Here is a 12,250-nt window from a genome sequence, read left to right as displayed (position 1 = left end):
GGAGGTTAAGTCAGTCACCCCTGAGCACTAAGCCCACAGGCTGCAGACCTGCAGTCAACACGATGCTCCATGTTCTTTCTGCCATACATGGAGTGCCATGCTTGTGTAATATATGATGGTACTCCTTAAAGCTTCAGGGGCATATTGTGAAGATTTTTCAGATCCTCACTGCTCAAGCTGTGATCTGTGGAACTGCAATGTGGGTGCTATCTGGGAGCTTATTAGAAATTCAGGGTCTCAGGCCCTGCCCCACTCTTCTGAATCAGAATTTATATTTTAACAAGATCTTATCCTAGAAATATTTTGTATTGGAGAAATTAGGGAGCTAGTGAACTGTAATGCATTTACAACCATGGTCCGTGCCAGACAATTAACAGTCGTGTGTGTGTGTGTGTGTGTTCACACAAATATGGCAAATTTTATACAAATCCCAAATTATATTTATGGGAAATAATGCTTGCTGGTGCCAGTAACAATAAAATTTCTGATCCTTCTAGACACATCCTAGTAGATATAGGTTATAAATGGCAGTGTTTGACTAATAAACTCTTTTATATGCAGACAGCAAATGAGACAAGTGAGTAGAGACAACACCAGGAGCACGCCACCAGCAATTATATCTTCCGGTTCCAGCTAGCGCTTTCACAAGGGCCTTTTTTTTCCTGCCTCTCGGAAGGGACTGATAGACTTTCCAATTATGTGGTACCAGTGTTTGTCATTTTATTAATTAAAGTCCTGTATGTAAAGCAGGAATGGCCTTGTGGCTAGGGCTAATGCTATTATTTCTCTCATGGTCCATTCCTCCTCAAGGGGTAATTATTGCAATTTTATGTCTTGAATATGCCCCGTGTTTGCTATGCATACCTCAGGGCAGCTTCAGAACAATCCCTTCAACACACAGAAAATACTGTAGTGATATTTAGCCCGCAGATTTCAAAAGAGACTCAGTGACATCAAATAATATCATACTGCATGCAACACCCCCAAATGTAGAAAATGCTACGAAAGGGAGGGGATATCTTTCTTCAAATTTCTGAAGACCTGCATGAATTTCAATAGTACAGACAAAACCAAGGCTAGATGCTGTAGTGTGTATTTCACTCCAAGAGAAGGAAACACATTTTTTAACAGAGATGCTGAAAGATAAGCTTGCATGGTGGGTACTCCCTGAGTATTCTCCATCCAGTCTTTGTTTAATGGTTGGGATTGGAATTGTCCTCAGGAACATCTAAGGAAGCTCTGGATGGAGGTTAAGGCTCTCCCTCAATATAGGGTGCTAGAGGATTCTAAGTGTGAATGAGTCATTTTGAGTTCCTTTGTTTCAATGTGGTATCTTATTAACTTCAGCTGAGAATATTGACTCATTGCAAAATCCAGTGTTTTTGTTCACCATCTTCTAATTCACCTAGAAAAAAGAAACACCAACTCTCTAGCTATAAATAGCCCAAACACAAATCAACCCAACACGGCAAGAAGCTGGTCAAATGCAGATTTTTGATAACAAGCAAATAAAACATGTGGCTGGCAAATACTTGCAATTACGGAGGCTTAAGAAATGCTAGATTCCTGGTCCTTCAGGATACTTAAAAGATCAGGATCCTTCCTGAAAATGCCACTTAATATGTCTCCTTTCTGAGGGATCATGTAGAAGCCAGGGTACACCAAGGGACATCCATATGCCCCCTTTCTGAAAATGTGAAGGCTACATATATAAGGAATAACCTTGGGATCCCTGGCTGGTGAGGTTATAAAGTTACAAGTTGTTTTTTTGTCTTCTGTGGTCTTTTCTTTCTTTTCCATTTTTTACAATGAATATCTGACTTTTGATAACTAGAACAAAAACAATAATTAATTTACAGTATGCAGCTTTTAAAATACATTTATGAAGATTAATATGGATATGGGAAAATGTAATGTTAAATAAAGAAATAAGACACATAATGTTTATATGATATAATACCAAATTTATATTATATAAACCCTTTCTCTATAGCAAAGCTCAAATCCAAATCTATCTGTCTGTAAGGAAATATACCAATGTCTTTAGGGGTAAGATTTTGGGCAGTTTCAATTTTCTTCATACTTTCTTGCATTTTCTTAATGTTCTAAGTGAACATGAAGTTCTTTTATAATCAGATAAAATGACAAATGCTATATTAAAAAGGTAGTGAGAGAGGATTCTGACGTTGGAAAATAGTAAAAGCTAGTCCTATGTTTTTACCCACTTCATGGAGAATCAAGTTATCGTGCCTGTACTCTGGGCTTTGTGAGGGAGACCAAGGGAAGGTGGGAGCTTCTGTGGAATGAGGTAGGACAGTGCTGTGAACAGAACGAAAGCTTTGGTATCAGAAAAAGTGGTCTATTTTTTATGTATCATGTAATATCTCAGAACTTCAGCATCTTCATCTGTAAGACAGGGTTCACAGAACTTTCCTTAGATATTTATTATGAGGCTTTAATAAGATGATATGAGACCAGTGCTCAGCTTAGCGAAGACATTTGATGAATGTTAGTTCCTTTCTCCTGCATTAGAAAGAACAGGCAGGGGACACTTTGTTAGAGATAAACAGTTCACAAAAAACAGAATAGGACAGGGTGAAAATGGAGTATTAAAATTTCTATTTTTTTTTGTTTAATCTTCTGTGTTCCCTAGAGAATTATCTTTCCAGGGTTATGGGAAGAAAAATGTTTTTTTTTTTTCTTCAGTGACACTGTAATCCTGGGCAGACAGCCTCCCTTGTGCCTCAGTTTCTCTGTGTGTGATGGAGATGACACAGTAGCTTTGTAGTCTGACTCCTGGGGAACAGGATGATTCTAGACAATGAAACTCCCACAGCCTTCATGGACACCACTGGCAAAAGAGTAGATGTGGGGGGCACAGGAGCATCTGCAGGGGCCCAGAGCTCCCCGGGGAGTATTTTTCCCTGATGGCTGGAGAGAGTATGTGCCCTCAATGGGCTGCTTCCCTGTACATGGGCCACATGAATGTGTTGCAGTGATCACTAGTGAAAGCCCGGGAGGTCTGTGATTAACATACAGCTTTTGAATGGGACCCAAGTCTGTGCCAAGTGCCAAGGAAGATCCTATTCACATCCCAGAGCTGAGACAGTGATTCTTCCTAAACCTCAGCCTCATCATGCATTGGAAAAAGTATTAGTTGTGAAAGGCTCAAAGGTATTAAATTAATTATGTCTGACTGCAGTTACAATTGCTGTTGATTACTGTAGCCATTAGCACGTGCTCTGGCAGAGTCCACCACTTAACAGGCAGTGGTGACAGAATGCTGGGCTCCAGCTCTAGGTGCTGGGGTAAGAATGACTTTGGGTCAGAAGGCTCAGATTTGTTGGGTCCTTGAGACTCAAGAGGAGTCTTCTTGTTAGCTCTCATCCTGGACAAGGGTTATGCTTGCAATGGCAGGGTTGGGGGTGGGGCTGCGCAATTAATTAATTAATTGTCAACAAGTGTGTTTATTGGGCACATCCTGCTTGTGCTAACGTGAGCACTGTGTGAAATAATGCTCCTGACCTGCCGACGTGCTGCTGCTTGACTGAGAGGAGAAATCAGAACACAGGCGGTGTCTGAATTTACACAGCAGCAACATCCTCATGCCTGAGTAACATAAGATGAGGGATCATCATCATCATCATAATTGCTGCCATTCATCAAGCTTTGCAGAGAAGACATACGGTTTTCACATTTTCCTCTGATCCTGGTAACAACCCTCGTGCAGCAATTACAACAGGTTTGCTTGTTTGCTTTTTATTTTTTATCTTCAGTTAGAGGAAGTGGCTTGCTTGTGGTCATATGGCTCCTAAGTGGGGCAGAGCTGGGATTTAAACTCAGGCCACCTAAGTCAAATCCAGTGTGTATAGATTTGTTGGCAAGTGGGACAGACCTGGCTTGAATCATACTCTGCCCTAGCAGTCAGATTACAAAGCTACTCTTCAGTGTCATCTCCATCACACACAGAGAAACTGAGGCACAAGGGAGGCTGTCTGCCCAGAATTACACCATTACAGTGTAACTGAAGAAAATATCATGTTTTTCTTCCCATAAGCCTGGAAAGATCATTCTTTAGGGAACCTAGAAGATTAAAAAAAACTAGACTGAAATTTAATACAACATCTTTGCCCTGTCCTATTCTGTTTTTTTGTGAACTGTTTATCTCTAAAAAAGTGTCCCCTGTCTGTTTTTTCCAATCCAGGAAAAAGGAACTAACATTTATCAAATGTCTTTGCTAAGCTGGGCACTTACCTTGGGACAGTTACTTAAACTCTTTAAGCTCCAGTTTCTGTATCAATAAATGGGGGTAACAATTTTTTTTACAATGAGATAATGCAAGTGAAATGCTTAGCACAGTGCCAGCCTTATACTAGCTAATCAACATTTGAAAATTACACCCTTAGTTGGCTTTACTGATATGAAGGATCCCTACCTCCAGCTTTGGACTAAGTGAAGTCTTCTTTCTACTAGAGTGCAAAGAGCTAGAGTGTTTGAGGGCCCCGATTAAGAATAATGGCTTGTTTTTTCATGTAATACAGCCAAGTGATTTTAATTGACCTGAAGACCAGAAGTTTTCACACTGAATGTAAGTTTTCTTAACTTCCCTATAGAATCAACACCCCAAAGAGATTCCAGATTCCCATGGCTGTCTCCCCGCATGGCTGGGCGCAGGGCAGGTTTGAAATCAATAATTGCTGGTTCACCACCTGACTGCGGACCCTCAGTGCCCCTCCCTCACTCATCCCTTCCACTCGGTGTCCCTGTGTGCATCCAGCCAGTCAAGTGCCTTGTTGCCATGGCTCAAGGGCTCATCTGAAGAATAGGGAAGATTTCAACCCCTCACAAGGTAGCTATGGGAGGTGGAGAGGCTCTGTAAGCTTTGACACATAAGGGACTCTCATTATAGTGATGAGCTTACAGGTGTCTGGATGGTTGTCATTAGACACTAGAAGTGGGGCCCAAATCTCTGACTCACACAGGGAGCCTTTGGAAAAAACCATTTGGAAAATGCCTCAAGAACCATGGCAGCTTCCTCCCCCTTGCCCTCTGATACAAAGTTACGCATGCCTAGACCCTAGCTAAGGACTTTCTGAGGTTACTGTCTTCATCACTGGCAGTGTTAGCAGCTACCAGGGCTCAGCCCTCCTGAGGTTTCAGCACCAGGGACAGCGTGACTCATGGGGTGGATGAGGGACAAACATAGCTGAGGCTGACTTAAGGGCCAAAGAAGGCAGGGCAGGTGCTCTTCAAAATGCATCATCTATTAGCCTAATTGTGACCGGGGGTGATGGAGTGAGATCACAAAGGTGGGTAGGACTTGGGGTGTCAGAAAAAGGCAGTGAGGGTGGGACCTCTTCCTCTGGGCTTCTTAGAGTAGGGGCACATACACTACTTAGCTCTTCCTGGGGGTACCTGAAGCCATAGGGCAAACAGGTTGTACCTTCATGGAGTGTTAGCCACTCAATAGTAAATAATAAGCATGTTTTTGTGGCCAAAGAAATAGGCATGTTAAGGAATAAAATACAGAATTGGCATTTATTTTTAAGTTAAAAAAAAGAGGTTTGTAAAGAAAAGTTTGGCTTGTGATGTTCTGCTCTGGACCGTGTCATCAGCCTTCCTCCCTGCCTTGGGTGACCTTGTTGATGGCAGCTGTCCCACTTCCAGGAGCTCCCCTGGGGAAAGTGGAGATGCTCTTGCATCTGGGGGACACTGTGCGGCCTTGCTGACCAGCTGTGTGTGGTCTAGGCTGCTTTCCTGAGCCTCCTCTCCCCATTTATAAAAGGGTGACAATACCATCTACTCTGGGAAATGGGGGCAATGTGAGAGAAGGCCCCTCTGTTAACATGTTGGGACTATATCAAGGTATGGGGTTATTGTTCTGTGTAGGTGTCTGCTGATGGGGCAGTGGGGCAAAGGGACTTTTGACAGATGGAGGCAGAATCTCTCATGCCCATGCTGGCTGGGGAGAGGAGCTGCTGGAGGGGGCAGCAGGGGACCTTTTGCTGCTATTAAGGCATAAACTTCCCCCAACCCCAGCCACTGAGGTGGGCAACACCCCTGTCCCCACTATTGCCAAGCTGCCCAGGGGAGGGCAGCAGCCAAATCCTCCAGATTCAGGCTCATTGCAGAGGGCAGCTTTGGTCTCAGAATCATCTTAAAGTGAGATAATAAGACAATAATAGTAATGGCTGCAACAGAGTAGCAGAAACCACGTTTTCCATGTTTAGGCACCTAATAGTGTCTAGATTCAGGCTGGGCATTTTTCACATCTCCTCTCCCTTGTTTCTCCTGATAGCCCTGGAGAGGATACTGAGGCTGGGAAGAGTTGGGCACTGTGCTCAGGGTCTCCTGGCTAGAAAGTGAAGGGCTTCCATCAAGGCCTAAGGGACTTCAAGACCTTGCCCTTACCATGGCACCATGCTGCTTTGGGGATGCTCCTTTTGCACTGGCCCCATATGGCCAGCCAAATTCCTCTGGTCACAGGAGATGGCATGGCTGTTGGGCTGTAGGGCAAGAGAGGGCAGCTCTACCTGGAGCCAGCAGCCTTCTCCGACTTGCTCCAGGTGTCAGCGTTACCCTGTGGGAGCCAGAGGAGCCCTGTGCTTTCTGCTAAGCCCAATATTCTGTCCTCCGAGGCAGAGAGTGGACAACTTAGAGGAATCATATGCTAGCTTGGGGTCCTGACCATGGTACCCAACACAACAGCATGTGTGAAAACAATCCCCAGCAAGACTAGCTGGATCTGCTCTTAATTTAGGCAAACACTGACACCTAGAGCTGGACTTCCTTTCTCTCAATTCAGGCACATTCCGTCACTGCAGAGATGTCACAGCATCAGATGAGATGGGGGCTGGCACCCACAGTAACTCTGCCTGATGGGTATCTTGGTCCCCAAATTACTTGACTAAAGGGACTTGGGCTTAGTGAGGGAGGTAGAGATAATATTACCCTGAAATCCCCTCTAGCTTGGTACTGGGCCCCAGCTATTTACGAAAAGAGTTTCTACAAACACCACAAAGGGCAGCATTGCTTGGCCATGCACGGGCAGAGAGAGGCTGGTCCCAACAGGCTCTGAAAGGGACTTGCTCTTCTTCCACCAGTCAGCCTGGACAGGGGAAGGGTGCAATATTCTTCTCCCTAGATGGTCATACATTCTGTGCAGAAGTTCAGGCTCCAGGAAATAACAGCCTTATTTGTGATCAAGCCCATGAAGCCTCTTGGAATGGCTTCTCCTTCCTGATTTGCTAAAGTAAGTTGGAACACATGGGGCCGAGAACAGGGCCCACCCAATGAACAAACTCCATTTGAGTCCTGCAGGTGAGTGGCAGTGTCCCCTTGGTGGCTCAGGAGTTAGAACCAGTGACTACTCCCAGGCTGTGGAGAGATGAACTGGAGAACTCTTTGGTTACAAAATGGGGTGGGAATCTCTGCCTGCCTGCAGAGATGTGCCGGTGGGAGGGCTCTGAGTCAGGTGAGAGTGATGCCAGTTTTAATGCTTTCGAGGCTCTCCTCAACTCTCCCCGAGCTGAGAAGATTCCATCTTTCCCCAGCGGGGCAGTGTGACAGGAAGAGCATGAAGCTCCGAGTCATAAGATCTGGGTTTGGTCTTGTGTTTATTAGCTGTGGGTCTTTGGATAAATTTCATGATCTGGATGGGGAGCCCCTGATGCGTAGGATCTGCTCTGGAGAATGAGCTGAATTCAATAGTTCTGCTCATCCCCCTTGGCTCCTACCTTGTTGAGAGTTTGGAGGGGGCTGATAAAGGAAGACCCCTTCTGCTTTTGTTTTTCCTCGATCTCATGCCATCTGATACTAAGTTTTATTACTCTTATCCTCCTTTTCTTGACTTTCCACAGAATATTTGCCACTGAGTTTAATAAATTTTAAAAACACAGCAGTCAGAAAAGTACCCTCTTTCCCCCATCTTGAGAGTCCTATTTGCCCACTGCTAAGGTTGGTGGCAAGCTTCAACAAGCCCAATCAACATAGCCGGCCTCTCAGCCTCCCTGCTTCTGTGTCACACTGAGAGTCTGGAGCGAAGGACAGGCCTGTTTCCAGAGATGATCACCAGTACCCTGAAAAGTCTTACAAAATTAGCCAGAGAGCAATTTACAGAAAAATTACCTGCCCTCGGGTTCCTGCTGGGTACCAGGCACTCCTTCTCAGTGGGGCTTTGAGAAAGGCTTCAGGGATGGATGGCCAAGGGCAATTTGAGGGGTCATGGTGTCTTCCCCCTCATGTCCCTCTGGGCTACATTTGCTGGTTTTAATGATGCAAAGGGTAGGTCCCCTTTTCTCCAGATCAGCTGGCCCATGTAGAAGTGGAAGGGATCCTCTGGTCACCTTCAGCCTAGATCACAGCAGCTCCCCACAGCTAATCCAACCTGATTCTTTTTTTTTTTTTTTTTTGAGATGGAGTTTTACTCTTGTTGCCCAGGCTGGAGTGCAATGGTGCCATCTCAGCTCAGTGCAACCTCCGCCTCCCTGGTCCAAGTGATTCTCCTGCCTCAGCCTCCTGAGTAGCTGAGATCACAGGCATGTGTCACCATGCCCGTTTAATTTTGTATTTTTAGTAGAGACAGGGTTTCTCCATGTTGGTCAGGCTGTTCTTGAACTCCTGCCCACCTTGGCATCCCAAATTGCTGGGATTACAGGGGTGAGCCACCATGCCTGGCCAACCTGATTCTTCTTTTTATTGCTAGAGGTGACGTCAGGGGTGGAAAGGTCCGGCTGTGACACAAGATCCCAATGGGTGTGTGCATGCATGTGTATAAGTGTGTGTGCTTGTGTGTACATATGTACATGCGAGAAGAGGGGAGTGGCAACTGCATCTCTGGCCAGGGAGGAAAAGCAGCATTGAGGAGCTGATCACCACAAATTGACGGGGGTCCCATCTCACTTTTGTATCAAATTGCATTCCTGCAGTTCATACAAGGAAAACTGCTTCCATGCCTTGGAGGGGAAAGAAAATGAGGGAAGTCCATTTTTTCTCCCTGTAGGCCTTGTTCTGGCCTGAGAACATGGTTTAAATTATTCTAGTCACAAGCAGGCCATTCAAATAAAATAGAATTTCAAACCACACGGGGCTTGTTGAGACATTCAGGCTACCGGGTGTGTGAAAGGCAGGGGGCTGGGGTGGTGTCTGCCGCCACTCTGCTGTGCTCTTTATTACCAGCGGCTGCAATGCCAGACACATCCGTGGGTGTCTCAAAGCCGAGGCGGATTCGAGCAGGTCTGACAGCAAGTGAGCACATGAAAGCCACTGCAAGCCTTCCCTCCCCGGTGGCAACTTTAATTATTTGAACTGGAGCTCAGAAAAAATAAAAATAAAATCAGAATACATTGTAAGTGGCTCCCCCGTTTCCCACAGAGAAGAGTTTGTGGTGGAGAGGAGGAGCAAAAAGAGAAAACCGAAACCACAACGTTCTCTCTTGTTTGTAGCTGGGTGAGGCAGAGGTCTTTAAATATTCATGCCCCATGTGTAACTGTGCAGAGAGACAGGAGGCAGCCGCGGTAGTCAGCAAGAGCCGGCAGTGGTGGCTGCAGGAGCCTGGAGGGAGGAGGTGGGAGTGGGGCAGGCTTCTGGAATGCCCTGGAAGTTGGATTAGCACAAAGGTACACTGTGGCTATGCCTCCATCATGGGGGGCTCCTGACCTGGTTCCATATGCCCTCCCATCCACTTCTCTTCACCCCTGCCTTCATCATTTCTCATCCCTTTTCTGACTCATCCTTCTAAAAGACAAGTGAAATCACGCTATCTGGGGCCACAGGCAGGGGAGGAAACCTCTCTGCATGGGCTCAGAATGGATTTCAGTCACAATTGGCATAATACCTATGGCCAATAGCTCTGAAGTTTCAGTGTGCCTCCGAATCACTGAGGATGGGGTTTAAAAATGCAGAGCCGGAGGCCCCACACTTAGCGATGTCATTCAGTAGGTTCAGGGTGGGACATTTATTACATTTTGCAGGTGACTGCAACTGGAGAAACATAGAACTACTGGTGAGCTCACTTCTAGATTTTTCAGAAAATTCTCAAAGATGACACCAGTTCTTCTAAGGGAATCCACCAATGATTGTGGTGTTTCTTGAGATATTCTACAATTACTTTAACTTCCTGGATAGCAGGACTGAGCTGGGTTTGGAGAAGGTCCTCCATGGTAGGCATCAGACCGGGAGCTCAGTGGGACCAACTGCCAGTCCCTGTGGGCCTGATGCTCCTCAGACCCTGTCCCCCAAACTCTGTCTCATGTCCACCTTCCTACACTTGGGCTCCATAGGCAACAGAGGCTTTGCATGGCTGGTGGGGTTTGAAACCCTGAGTGAACCTCAAATAGTCCCCCAGAGAAATGCAATATCCATTTTTTTTTTCTGCCGCTGGGGTTTAGCCTGCCTGGGAGGAGGAAATCAACTTCCTGCCTTCTGTATTTAGGATTCACATAAAATAAATGGTAGGGCTTACACATCAAGAAATGCATATTTCTACTTTGGTTATTTATTTTCGTGATAAAAACATTTCTCCCAACATTGGGAATTCAAAGACCCATCAGCATTAGATGAATGGTCTGAAAACCTGAATGTGAAATCATATGAATATATATAAATATAAATAATGTGAGTGTGGAATGGACTTATTCCCTTCCCTTCATTATGCCTGCTGAGCCAAGTTCTGGAAAAGGGCAGGAAATAGCAGAAACAGCCCAGAGCAAATTAGACTGCAGGAAAAATAAAACAGGCCAGTAAAACAAAACACCTGTTTAAGCTATTGATCAACTCAAAGGTTATTAGAGAAATGATGAAGTAATTGAATAATATCATTTGTACCTTGACGTTTCTTTTTCTGAAATTTGGCTCATATTAAACCCAGCAAAGAGTAAATTTAAAGACCAAATGCCCTTAAGGATTCTCCTGCACTCTCTGGTGGGCCAACCATCTGTCCTCATTTACGTGTTCTCTTAAAAAGCCTTCCTTTCTAGGTTCCTGCTCTCAGACACCTGAGAAATATCAGCAATGACTGTGTAATTCCAACATCTGCTTGAGATAGCATGGTTTCTCAAATACAATTTAATTTAATGAATCTATTTATTTGTGCCCAGACTTCTTCCAAAAAGGATTTAAGGTGGTTCACAGAGATTCATAAAATCTAGTAGGATACCATAGCCTAGAAGAGGGTGAGACGGAAGTGGCGAAGGTTGAGTTATAAGATCAAACCAGGAGTAAACTGCTACAAACTGCATATCACGAAATTCCATTTAATGCCAAGCAGAGCCTTGGTTTTAATTTAACCCCTCCTTGGATTCAAAAATTATTTCTACATCTTTTCCATTCTTATTTGTTTTCTGTGAGTTTTAATTTTTTTCTAGTATAATTTTTTAAATTATACTTGAAGTTCTGGGGTACATGTGCAGATTGTGCAGGATTGTTACATATTTTACGAGAAACTTGAGGGGCTTGATACTGCCTGCGTCCCTTAGCAGGGCAATCCTGTTGTCTGTCCCACTGCTGGCCGCAGCACCACCTCCCTGGGATTTCTATTAGCCACAGGAGAAGTGAGTCTGGTCAGTTTCACGATGTCCACAACTTGACAGGAGGCACATTGCTCAGGGTGCACAGCTATTCCTGACACTGAGCCAGACAGGAATTTCTCCAGTGAGTGTCCAGAAAGAGATGACTGGCCAAATCTAAACTACATGCAGGTTTTCTACTATGTGCAAGATGTTGATGCAGGTGCGGTGAGGGAGTGCGAAGAAGCCCAAAACGTGGCCTGCTCTCTCCGAGCTTAGAGTCTGGTTTTTGATTCAAGTTCTCTTCCTCTTCCCCCAGTGTCCTTCTAAATGTGTACACAGGGTGCCAGGCACCCCGTTGGCTAACTACTGCCGTGCTTACTTTGTGCCAGATGCTCTTCCAAGCCCTTTGGGCATTATCTATTTAATCTTCACTGTTTGGGGTAGGCACTATAAGTGTGCTCGCTTTCCCGGTGAGGAAACTGAAGTCCCAACAGGTTAATTAACTGCCCACACAATCTGTACAGTCAATCAGTGGTAGAACCTGACTTGGACTCAGGTAGTTGATTCGAGAGTCCATGAGCTTCATCACTGTGCCATGTTGGGGTCTTAAGCACTTTTATTGTCCCCTAAAGAATATGACCATATGCTAAGGAACATGGCGCCAGTCCCTCCACCCACACATGAATGAGGTAACAGTGTCAGGAACCATTTGAGTGAGTGGCTTTGGAGCCACTCACTGAATG

General features: G+C 45.1%; 1 protein-coding gene across 2 annotated transcripts in view; it reads right to left on the bottom strand.

The window, feature by feature from the left end:
• The window catches only part of ALK (ALK receptor tyrosine kinase), a 771,141-nt gene that overhangs the window by 125,387 nt on the left and 633,504 nt on the right, over positions 1–12,250 (bottom strand). The window lies entirely within an intron of this gene.

Source organism: Callithrix jacchus, chromosome 14 (genome assembly GCF_049354715.1).
Source record: "Callithrix jacchus isolate 240 chromosome 14, calJac240_pri, whole genome shotgun sequence".
Lineage (NCBI taxonomy): Eukaryota > Metazoa > Chordata > Mammalia > Primates > Cebidae > Callithrix > Callithrix jacchus.
This window is presented reverse-complemented; position numbering and strand designations above follow the sequence as displayed.